This window comes from Ranitomeya imitator, chromosome 8 (assembly GCF_032444005.1).
Source record: "Ranitomeya imitator isolate aRanImi1 chromosome 8, aRanImi1.pri, whole genome shotgun sequence".
Taxonomy (NCBI): domain Eukaryota; kingdom Metazoa; phylum Chordata; class Amphibia; order Anura; family Dendrobatidae; genus Ranitomeya; species Ranitomeya imitator.
The window spans coordinates 7,107,426-7,117,391 of record NC_091289.1 but is presented as its reverse complement, the minus strand read 5'-3'; positions in this window follow the sequence as shown (position 1 = coordinate 7,117,391).

Sequence of the window (9,966 nt, the reverse complement as noted above, 5' to 3'; positions counted from 1 at the left end):
ACAAGGTCACATCTGTAGCGGAGGTCCCCAGCGATGTCCTGTCACCACCAATGAATGTGATGTTGGAGACATGCCACCGCTATAGGGCACGGCAGGAGGGGCTGCTCTGTCTCATAGCGGTGTAAATAGAGAAGGGGCCCTCATTCTCTGCACCAGCTCCTATCAGCCGCCGCTCCCTTTTCTGCTAAGGGGGTCTCTCCTAAAATCCACTGCTGAACAGCGAAAATAAAGCTGCTCCCCTCTATATGAACCCCATATATTGCCGGGTGGTACACAGGTCAATTATGGTAGACAGTAACAGGGAATGTGCAGATATTCTGTATGTGGAGTATCTGCAGTGTATAGTGAGGGTGCGATGTGTAGCGGATATTCTGTATGTGGAGTATCTGCAGTGTATAGTGAGGGTGCGATGTGTAGCGGATATTCTGTATGTGGAGTATCTGCAGTGTATAATGAGGGTGCGATGTGTAGCGGATATTCTGTATGTGGAGTATTTGCAGTGTATAGTGAGGGTGTGATGTGTAGCGGATATTCTGTATGTGGAGTATCTGCAGTGCATAGTGAGGTGTGAGGATAATGTATAAAATAAGTTTTAGTCTCTCACTGCCAGCACCTATAGGGTGGGCGTTGACTCCCCTTTACTTCAGGGTTTAGCTGTTCTTTCCAATGGGTATAGAAGAGCTTTTATTGCTTCTTGCTGCAAATTCCTGACTTTGAGCAACTTACTCCTCATGCCCCTCCCAAAAGAATTTTTACGATTGCTTGTGTCGGCTCAAATTTTCCTCCAGCAGAAACTGGTCTGATCTCCTTCTTTAAAGGCAAGAAGTCCTTTGTTCCATTATAGTGAGATATTGGGCCAACGATTTAGGCTAGGAAAATAATAAGTCCAGTTTGTGAATCTCCATCAACGGATCTATCAGCAACGGTAAGCGCAGACTTCTAGTTCCAACAGGGACAGAGTATGGATTTTTCTGGAACTATGCATCCCATCAAGCCCAAATTTGGTCTCATTAGAACGCCAATGTTAATACACGATGAATGCTGAGTTTGTTATGATTCTGACATGTTCTGTAGCGGAGATACAGGCATTAGACAAACTTGTGTGAAATTTAGTAAGACTGAAGAGATAGGAGGGTCTGAGGAAACCAGCCTTGTTAGTGATGTCACGAGGCTGTGGTTATTTAAGTGACTCCACTTTACCCAGCCTTCAGAGTCTGTGAGAGTCTTAGTCTGAGTCTTACCAGAGGAGCCCTCACTGCCAGTCCTGATGCACTGGGACATTTGGGAGCTCCGCGCACTAGCCTGGTTTTGCCTGCCATGATCTGAACACATGTAAGTGTTAATTTCTTATTTAACCCGTTATTTTATAATTACCTTGTACATATTTTCAATTGTCTCATATTGTGACATCTTTACATAACTTTTTATAAACACTGCCTTAAATCTTTTATGGAGTATAATATTTAAAACAAAAAGAGAAAAATATGCGGCACTCACCCTTCTTTGTGCTGTGCATTCGTGTTCTTTATTGGAATAAAATAATAGAATGCTTATACATCCATTACGACATCAGGTATATAGGAGGGTGCGGTATTGGAGAGAGGACGACGGCCGTTTCGCACGGTGAGTGCTTCGACGGGTCCAGGTGTTTGATTACCATTACGTCATTTCCTTTTAAAGGGTTTCTGACGTGCATATAACAATATACATACAACGAATTGCAGTGAAAATATACGTGAATTGTGCAAAAATATACGTGAATTGTGCAAAAATAACAAGTAATCATCTCTAAATGCAGAATTCTAACCTTAAATGTTGTTAGGGACCTATTTTGTATATCTAATCTTATTTACTATTAACCTTTTCAACCTATTTTCTTTCCTTACAAAAATACTGACATATCAAGCCTATCATTAAGGCCAATAGGTGCCCAATTACCCTAGGTGCAGTACCGAATCTGACCTGAGGGTAAGGGGGGCGCCAGAGAGCTGCAAGTTCAAGCAGAACTGTAAAGCGGGATATACATAAATCCCTGCAGTTTGTGGTATATTGAAGAGCAGTGGGATACCTAAAATAAGCCCCTGCTGTAAACTAAGAGGTCAATAGCCTTGTGTGTGTTTTCATCACATTGTAGCAGTGGAGGGATAACTAAGATAAGACCCCCTGCACATGTGATAGCCGTCTGTTGACCTAAAGTCACCCCGATCCGTGACGTGGGGGTGACGTCACGGTGTGAATCGTGACATATTGGTGGCAGAGCGGTGGGATCTTAGAGCATTAGTGATTTGGTTTGAGCAATCATTCCTCTCACTAAAAACTTGCAAAGTTACTTGCAAAGTTCTTGCGAGGACTCTGCGCAAATAAGTTTGGAGAACGAACTCAGTGTTTATTAGTCCTGAGACAATTGTGTGTACTGGTAATTATCCCCTATCCTTCTCTTTGTTTTTCTGTCCTATCTTTTATTTGGCAACCATGGCTGCAATGGGAGAAGAGTGGTATAAGCAGCTTAAGAAAGACTCTCTTTGTCAGGATACTAGTGCATACAACTGGACACCAGTGGCTAGGTCAAAGAGACTGCAGACACATTGGTTTGAACAAGCAGAATTGTATTTGTGATCTGAATGCAATATAGCATGTAAGTCCAGATACATGTTCAGTCAATCTGATAAACAGTAATAGCAGAGCTGATACTCTGCGACACAGCATGCAAAGTCACTGAGCAAAGAGTGCACAAGACACAGTCTCTTGCAGAGCAGAGGAACACACTAGCTGGCTGGAGTTCTTACTTCACCGCAGGTGTGGTCAGTCAGAGGTTTCTGAAGTCAGGTGTCCAGCAATCACTTGGTCAGCAGGCAGGGATCCAGACTGTAGAGGAACAAGGTCCAAAACATAATACACAAGCAATGAAACAGAGCAGGTGCTGGCTTTATATACAACTTTGGCAGGAAGCAAGATGGCCGACATGAAACATCAAGATCCATGTTAACTAAGGGCAAGTCTAAGGGCAAAAGAAACAGATTCCAGGACTAGATACTGACACTCTTATTGCCCTGTGCGGGGTGTGGCAGATCGACACCACGAACAAAAACAAAGGCCAACTGGTCGCGGCTCTGGTGCAACGGGAAACCGGCCAGAGCCCAGTGGGCGCAGAACCCGGCCCAAGCAGAGGGGGTGCTGCAGTAGAGGTCCTACCACTGAATGCCGGCCCTACTAGCAATCAGGGCGAATTGGACCCCCACTTGCTGGTGGCCTTGGAAGAAATCCCCACTGACGACCATGATGGACGTCGGCAGCTGATTCAGCAATACCGGCAGGAGGCCCAGGCCCAGCGAGCCGAGTAAGAGGCCCGAGCCGAGTGGGAGGCTGAGAGAGCCAAGCGAGAGGCCCAGGCCCAGCGAGCTGTGCGTCAAGCCCAGCGAGAACATGCCCGGAGCTGTAAGCCCAGCAGTGCTCAGATACCGAAGCCCCGGCCCGATCACTTTTCTGTTATGGAAAAAGACAGGGACTTAGACACTTTTCTGCGGGCCTTAGAGAAAGCCTGCAGACAGTACCAGCTGCCTGCAGATGAATGGGCACGATACCTGACACCAGGGCTGAGAGGCAAAGCTCTGGAGGCGTTTGCTGCCCTCCCTCAAGAACAAGATGGTGACTATGAGGCCATCAAGCAGGCCGATAGCCAAGTACCAGCTTACACCTGAGGTTTACCGTAGAAAGTTCCGGAACCTCCAACGTGGCCCACACGACAGCTATGGCGATGTGGTGCATGGACTCAGGACCCACTTTAACCATTGGATCCAAGGACTGTCAGTGACCACCTTTGAGCAGCTGTGAGACCTGATGATCAAAGACCAGTTCTTACATCTTTGCCCACCTGAGCTGCGACAGTTCGTGATGGACAGAGAACCCAAAGACGTGATGAAAGCAGCGCAGATTGCCGATGCCTATGAGGCCAACCGTAGATCGGAAGTGCGGAAGCCAGTCACCACCAGCTGGAGAGGGGGTAAGCCTGCAACCAACGCCAGTACCCCTGGCAGCCAGCACACCAGAGGTCCTGTCCCCGTGGCCAACAGCACCAGACCTACCACCGAACCTCGCCAGTGTTTCTTCTGCAAGCGGACTGGCCATATCAGTCCCTACTGCCCAGACAAGCGGAAGAACCCCCCCATCCAAGGCCCCAGGGCCTAATGCAGCAGTTCTTTTGGTGGGTGGGGTGGCTGGGAGGGTGTGTGACAACGTACAGCATGTCACTGTGGGAGGCCATGTTGCTACAGGCCTCAAGAACACCGGGGCTGAACGAACCCTCATCCGACCCGAACTGGTGGCCCCTGAAGAAATCATTCCGGGGAAAACCTTAACTGTCACTGGGATTGGGGGCATCAGCTGTCCCTTACCGATGGCCCGGGTTTATATTGATTGGGGTGCCGGGAGCGGGGTGAAGGAAGTGGGGCTGTCTGATAATTTGCCCACTGATGTTTTGTTGGGGACTGATTTGGGGAGGATGGTTGCATACTACGTTCCTGAACCCCTCCCCAATCTGCTAATGAGGGTAACGTTAACCCTGATGATGATGATGATGATGGGAAATCGCATGGGTTACCTGACCATGCTTTATCTTGTAATAATGCATCTAATAACCATTTTTTCCCTAGGAAAATGATGGTGAAAATGTTGTACCTGTGCCAGCTGACCCTGATAATGACTTTTCTGCAAAGGATAATGTGTCCATAGGTACAGGCGTGCTCAGCCACGTCGCTCTGCGGAGTGAGACGGCTGAGGGCTGAGGAACCCCTAACAGGGGCAAGTGTTATGAACTGGTGATTCAGAGACACAATGGACCTGGTGGTTAAGAGCACAAAAAGTGACCTGATAGTTACTAATAACATAGGACAAGCTCTGAGACGTGGGAACTCTGCTGACCGCAATCCCTAATCCTATCACACCACACTAGAGGTAGCCGTGTAGCGCTCCTGACCAGACCTAGGCGCCTCGGGCACAGCCTGAGAAACTAGCTAGCCCTGAAGATAGAAAAATAAGCCTACCTTGCCTCAGAGAAATTCCCCAAAGGAAAAGGCAGCCCCCCACATATAATGACTGTGAGTAAAGATGAAAATACAAACACAGAGATGAAATAGGTTTTAGCAAAGTGAGGCCCGACTTACTGAATAGACCGAGGATAGGAAAGATAGCTTTGCGGTCAGCACAAAAACCTACAAACAACCACGCAGAGGGCGCAAAAAGACCCTCCGTACCGACTAACGGCACAGAGGTGCTCCCTCTGCGTCCCAGAGCTTCCAGCAAGCAAGAAAAACCAATATAGCAAGCTGGACAGAAAAAATAGCAAACAAAAGTAACACAAGCAGAACTTAGCTTATGCAGGATAGACAGGCCACAGGAACGATCCAGGAGAAAGCAAGACCAATACTAGAACATTGACTGGAGGCCAGGATCAAAGCACTAGGTGGAGTTAAATAGAGCAGCACCTAACGACTTAACCTCATCACCTGAGGAAGGAAACTCAGAAGCCGCAGTACCACTCTCATCCACCAAAGGAAGCTCATAGACAGAACCAGCCGAAGTACCACTCACGACCACAGGAGGGAGCTTGGCCACAGAATTCACAACAGGCCAGCATGTCCAGGAGGGTGTCTTCCTCCCTGTCTTCGGGCAAGCTGCAGACCGGTAGGACGAAAGGTTCACGTTCGTGATGAGCCTTCATCATGTTGACGTGAAAGGCCTTTCGCCTACCCCGAGCATGGTCAAGCGTGACCACGTAGGTGACCGGGTTGAGCTGTTGGTGGACGACGTACGGGCCCTCCCAGGCTGCCTGAAGCTTATTCGTTGGCACGGGAACCAGCATCCACACCTTTTGACCCATGTGGTAGGTCCGCTCCCGGGCGTTCTGGTCGTACCAGTGCTTCGGATCAGTCTGAGCCTGCGTCATGTTGTCATGCACCAACTGCGTCAAGGTCTGCATCTTGTCACGGAAGCGCATGACATACTCCACTATGGACACTTCAGAAGGGTTCGGCTCCTCTTCCCAGGATTCCCTTACCAACCCAAGGGGTCCCCAGACTCGCCTGCCATACAGGAGCTCGAAGGGGGAGAACCCCGTCGAGGCCTGCGGAACCTCTCGGTAAGCGAATAGCAGGTGTGGGAGGTACTGCTCCCAGTCGCGCCCTTGGGTCTCAACCAGCATGCGTAGCATCTGTTTTGAGGGTACCATTGAAGCGTTCACACAAGCCATTGGTCTGTGGGTGATACGCACTCGATACCAGGTGCTTCACCTGCATTCTCTTACAGAGAGCCTCTATTAGGCGAGGCATGAATTGGGTCCCTTGATCAATAAGCATCTCCATGGGAAATCCTACACGTGAAAAGATAGCCAACAGGGCATCCTCCACCTTATCTGCTCTAGTTGACGACAGAGCTACTGCCTCTGGGTACCGGGTAGCGTAGTCTACCACAGTAAGGATGTATTGCTTTCCAGAGCTGCTGGGGACGGCCAGTGGGCTCACAATGTCCACCGCGATCCTCTGGAAAGGCTCCTCTATCACTGGCAAAGGGATCAGGGGAGCCTTAATAGCAGGCCCCGCTTTCCCCACCCTTTGACAGGTGACACAGGAGCGGCAGTAGTTTGACACATCTGTCCCCATCTTAGGCCAATAGAAGTGTTGAGACAGCCGGGCCTTAGTTTTGCTGATCCCCAAGTGACCAGCTAGCGGGATCTCATGGGCAATCCGTAACAACTCACCCAGGAATTGCTGCGGGACGACCAGCTGTCTTTCGCTCAACCAATCCTTTTGCAATTTCCCGGGTACTGTCTCCCGGTACAACCTTCCTCGTTCACAGAACACCCTCTCCTTACCAGTTACGGAGGTGGGCGTCTCGGCGAGTTGTCTCAAACTCTCTAGGCTCGCATCTGTGCGCAGAGCGGCCTGAAACTCCAGGCTAGGGGAAGCCAGAAGCGATGTCAGGGTCCCTTCCCCACGGGAACCCTCTTGGACCTGCTCTGGGTCCACCTCTGGTTCAGTCACAATGATGACTGAGGAGGGTCCGGAAGGCCGACAGTTATCTGCGTTCCGGGCACTATGACTGCGGGTGACAGCAGCTACGTAGGCTGTCTCCCCGGGGGTTTCTACAGACCCATCAGCTGGCGCTGCTATGGGCTCTACCTCCCCATCCACCCCCAACACTCCAGGGGCAGTGCTACTTATGGGCCAGTTACCTTCCCCGGTGGCACTGGTCACTTTCATGGCATCACCTTCCTCACGGTTCCCATGCATCTCCCCATTTCCTGTAGCACCGACACTTGCCTGTTGTGAATTCTGTGGTCAAGCTCCCTCCTGTGGTCATGAGTGGTACTTCGGCTGGTTCTGTCCATGTGCTTCCTCTGGTGGATGTTAGTGGGGCTGCGGCTTCTGAGTTTCCTTCCTCAGGTGACGAGGTTAAGTCGTTAGGTGCTGCTCTATTTAACTCCACCTAGTTCTTTGCCTCCAGTCAATGTTCCAGTATTGGTCTTGCTCTCTCCTGGATCGTCTTGTGGCCTGTCTGCCCTGCATAAGCTAAGTTTTGCTTGTGTTATTTCTTGTTTGCTATTTTTCCTGTCCAGCTTGCTATATTGGTTTTTCTTGCTTGCTGGAAGCTCTGGGACGCAGAGGGAGCACCTCCGTACCGTTAGTCGGTGCGGAGGGTCTTTTTTCCCCTCTGCGTGGTTGTTTGTAGGGTTTTGTGTTGACCGCAAAACAATCTTTCCTATCCTCGGTCTGTTCAGTAAGTTGGGCCTCACTTTGCTAAATCTATTTCATCTCTGCGTTTGTATTTTCATCTCAACTCACAGTCATTATATGTGGGGGGCTGCCTTTTCCTTTGGGGTATTTCTCTGAGGCAAGGTAGGCTTATTTTTCTTTCTTAGGGCTAGCTAGTTTCTCAGGCTGTGCTCGAGGCGCATAGGTCTGGTCAGGAGCGCTCCACGGCTACCTCTAGTGTGGTTGGATAGGATTAGGGATTGCGGTCAGCAGAGTTCCCACGTCTCAGAGCTCGTCCTATGTTTTTGGTAATTGTCAGGTCACTTTGTGTGCTCTGAACTTCAATGTCCATTGTGGTTCTGAATTACCTGTTCATAACACTGGCCCAAGCCAAGGCCGGTGGGTCTGCCAAGGATGTGGATGTATGCGCCTCACTAACCGAACCCCAGCGGTCGCAGTTGCGGACCAAGCTGGAACCCTTCCGGGCCGTGTTCTCCAATCGACCTGGAAGGACTGAGTTAGCAGTCCACGAGGTGGACACCGGGAATCATGCCCCCCTACGGCGAACACCTTATCGAATCTCCGACCAGGTGCAGCAGGTTATCCGCCAGGAGATCGATGAGATGTTACAGCTGGGGGTGATTCGACGGTCAAAGAGTGTGTGGGCCTCACCAGTAGTTCTCGTGCCAAAGAAGGATCGGACCACCCGGTTCTGCGTGGACTACAGGGGGCTCAACGCCATCACAGCCTCTGACGCACACCCAATGCTGCGCATCGAAGAGCTGCTTGAGAGGTTAGCTGGCGCAAAATACCTGACAATAATGGATCTGAGACAAGGATACTGGCAGATTCCCCTGAGCCCCGAGGCGCAGGAGAAGTCCGTCTTTATCACAGCCTTTGGACTGTATGAGTCCACGGTCATGCCCTTCGGCATGAAGAATGCCCCAGCCACTTTCCAGCGGATGGTCAACCTCCTGCTTCAGGGACTGGAGAAGTACGCAATGGCGTACTTGGATGACATTGCCATCTTCAGTTCCTCCTGGAAGGAACACCTGCAGCATCTCGAATAGGTGCTCAGGCGAATTCACCGAGCTGGACTGACTATCAAGCCGGGAAAGTGCCAGATGGGCATGAGTGAGGTCCACTACCTGGGGAACCGGATAGGCGGGGGCACCATGAAGCCAGAGCATGGCAATGTTGATGGGCTAGCCCACCAGGGTGAACCTGCTGAGGTGCGCATGGAGGAGCACCATCAGGTCCTGCCTCCGTAGCGCACACCTGAAGGGGGAGGTGTGAGGATAATGTATAATATAAGTTTTAGTCTCTCATTGCCAGCACCTATAGGGTGGGCGTTGACCCCCCCCCTTTACTTCAGGATTTAGCTTTTCTTTTCAATGGGTGTAGAAGAGCTTTTATTGCTTCTTGCTGCAAATTCCTGACTTTGAGCAACTTACTCCTCATGCCCCTCCCAAAAGAATTTTTACGATCGCTTGTGTCGGCTCAAATCTACCTCCAGCAGAAACTGGTCTGATCTCCTTCTTTAAAGGCAAGAAGTCCTTTGTTCCATTATAGTGAGATATTGGGCCAACGGTTTAGGCTAGGAAAATAATAAGTCCAGTTTGTGAATCTCCATCAACGGATCTATCAGCCACGGTAAGCGCGGACTTCTAGTTCCAACAGGGACAGAGTATGGATTTTTCTGGAACTATGCATCCCATCAAGCCCAAATTTGGTCTCATTAGAACGCCAATGTTAATACAAGATGAATGCTGGGTGTGTTATGATTCTGACATGTTCTGTAGCGGAGATACAGGCATTAGACAAATTTGTGTGAAATTTAGTAAGACTGAAGAGATAGGAGGGTCTAAGGAAACCAGCCCTGTTAGTGATGTCACGAGGCTGTGGTTATTTAAGTGACTCCACTTTACCCAGCCTTCAGAGTCTGTCTGAGTCGTACCAGAGGAGCCCTCACTGCCAGTCCTGATGCATTGGGACATTTGGGAGTTCCGCCCACTAGCCTTGTTCTGCCTGCCATGATCTGAACACATGTAAGTGTTAATTTCTCATTTAACCTCTGTTATTTTTATAATTACCTTGTACATATTTTCAATTGTCTCATATTGTAACATCTTTTAAACCTTTTTTTATAAACACTGCCTTAATCTTTAATGGAGTAAAATATTTAAAATACTAGATTCGTTCTCCTGTTCTAAAACGTATA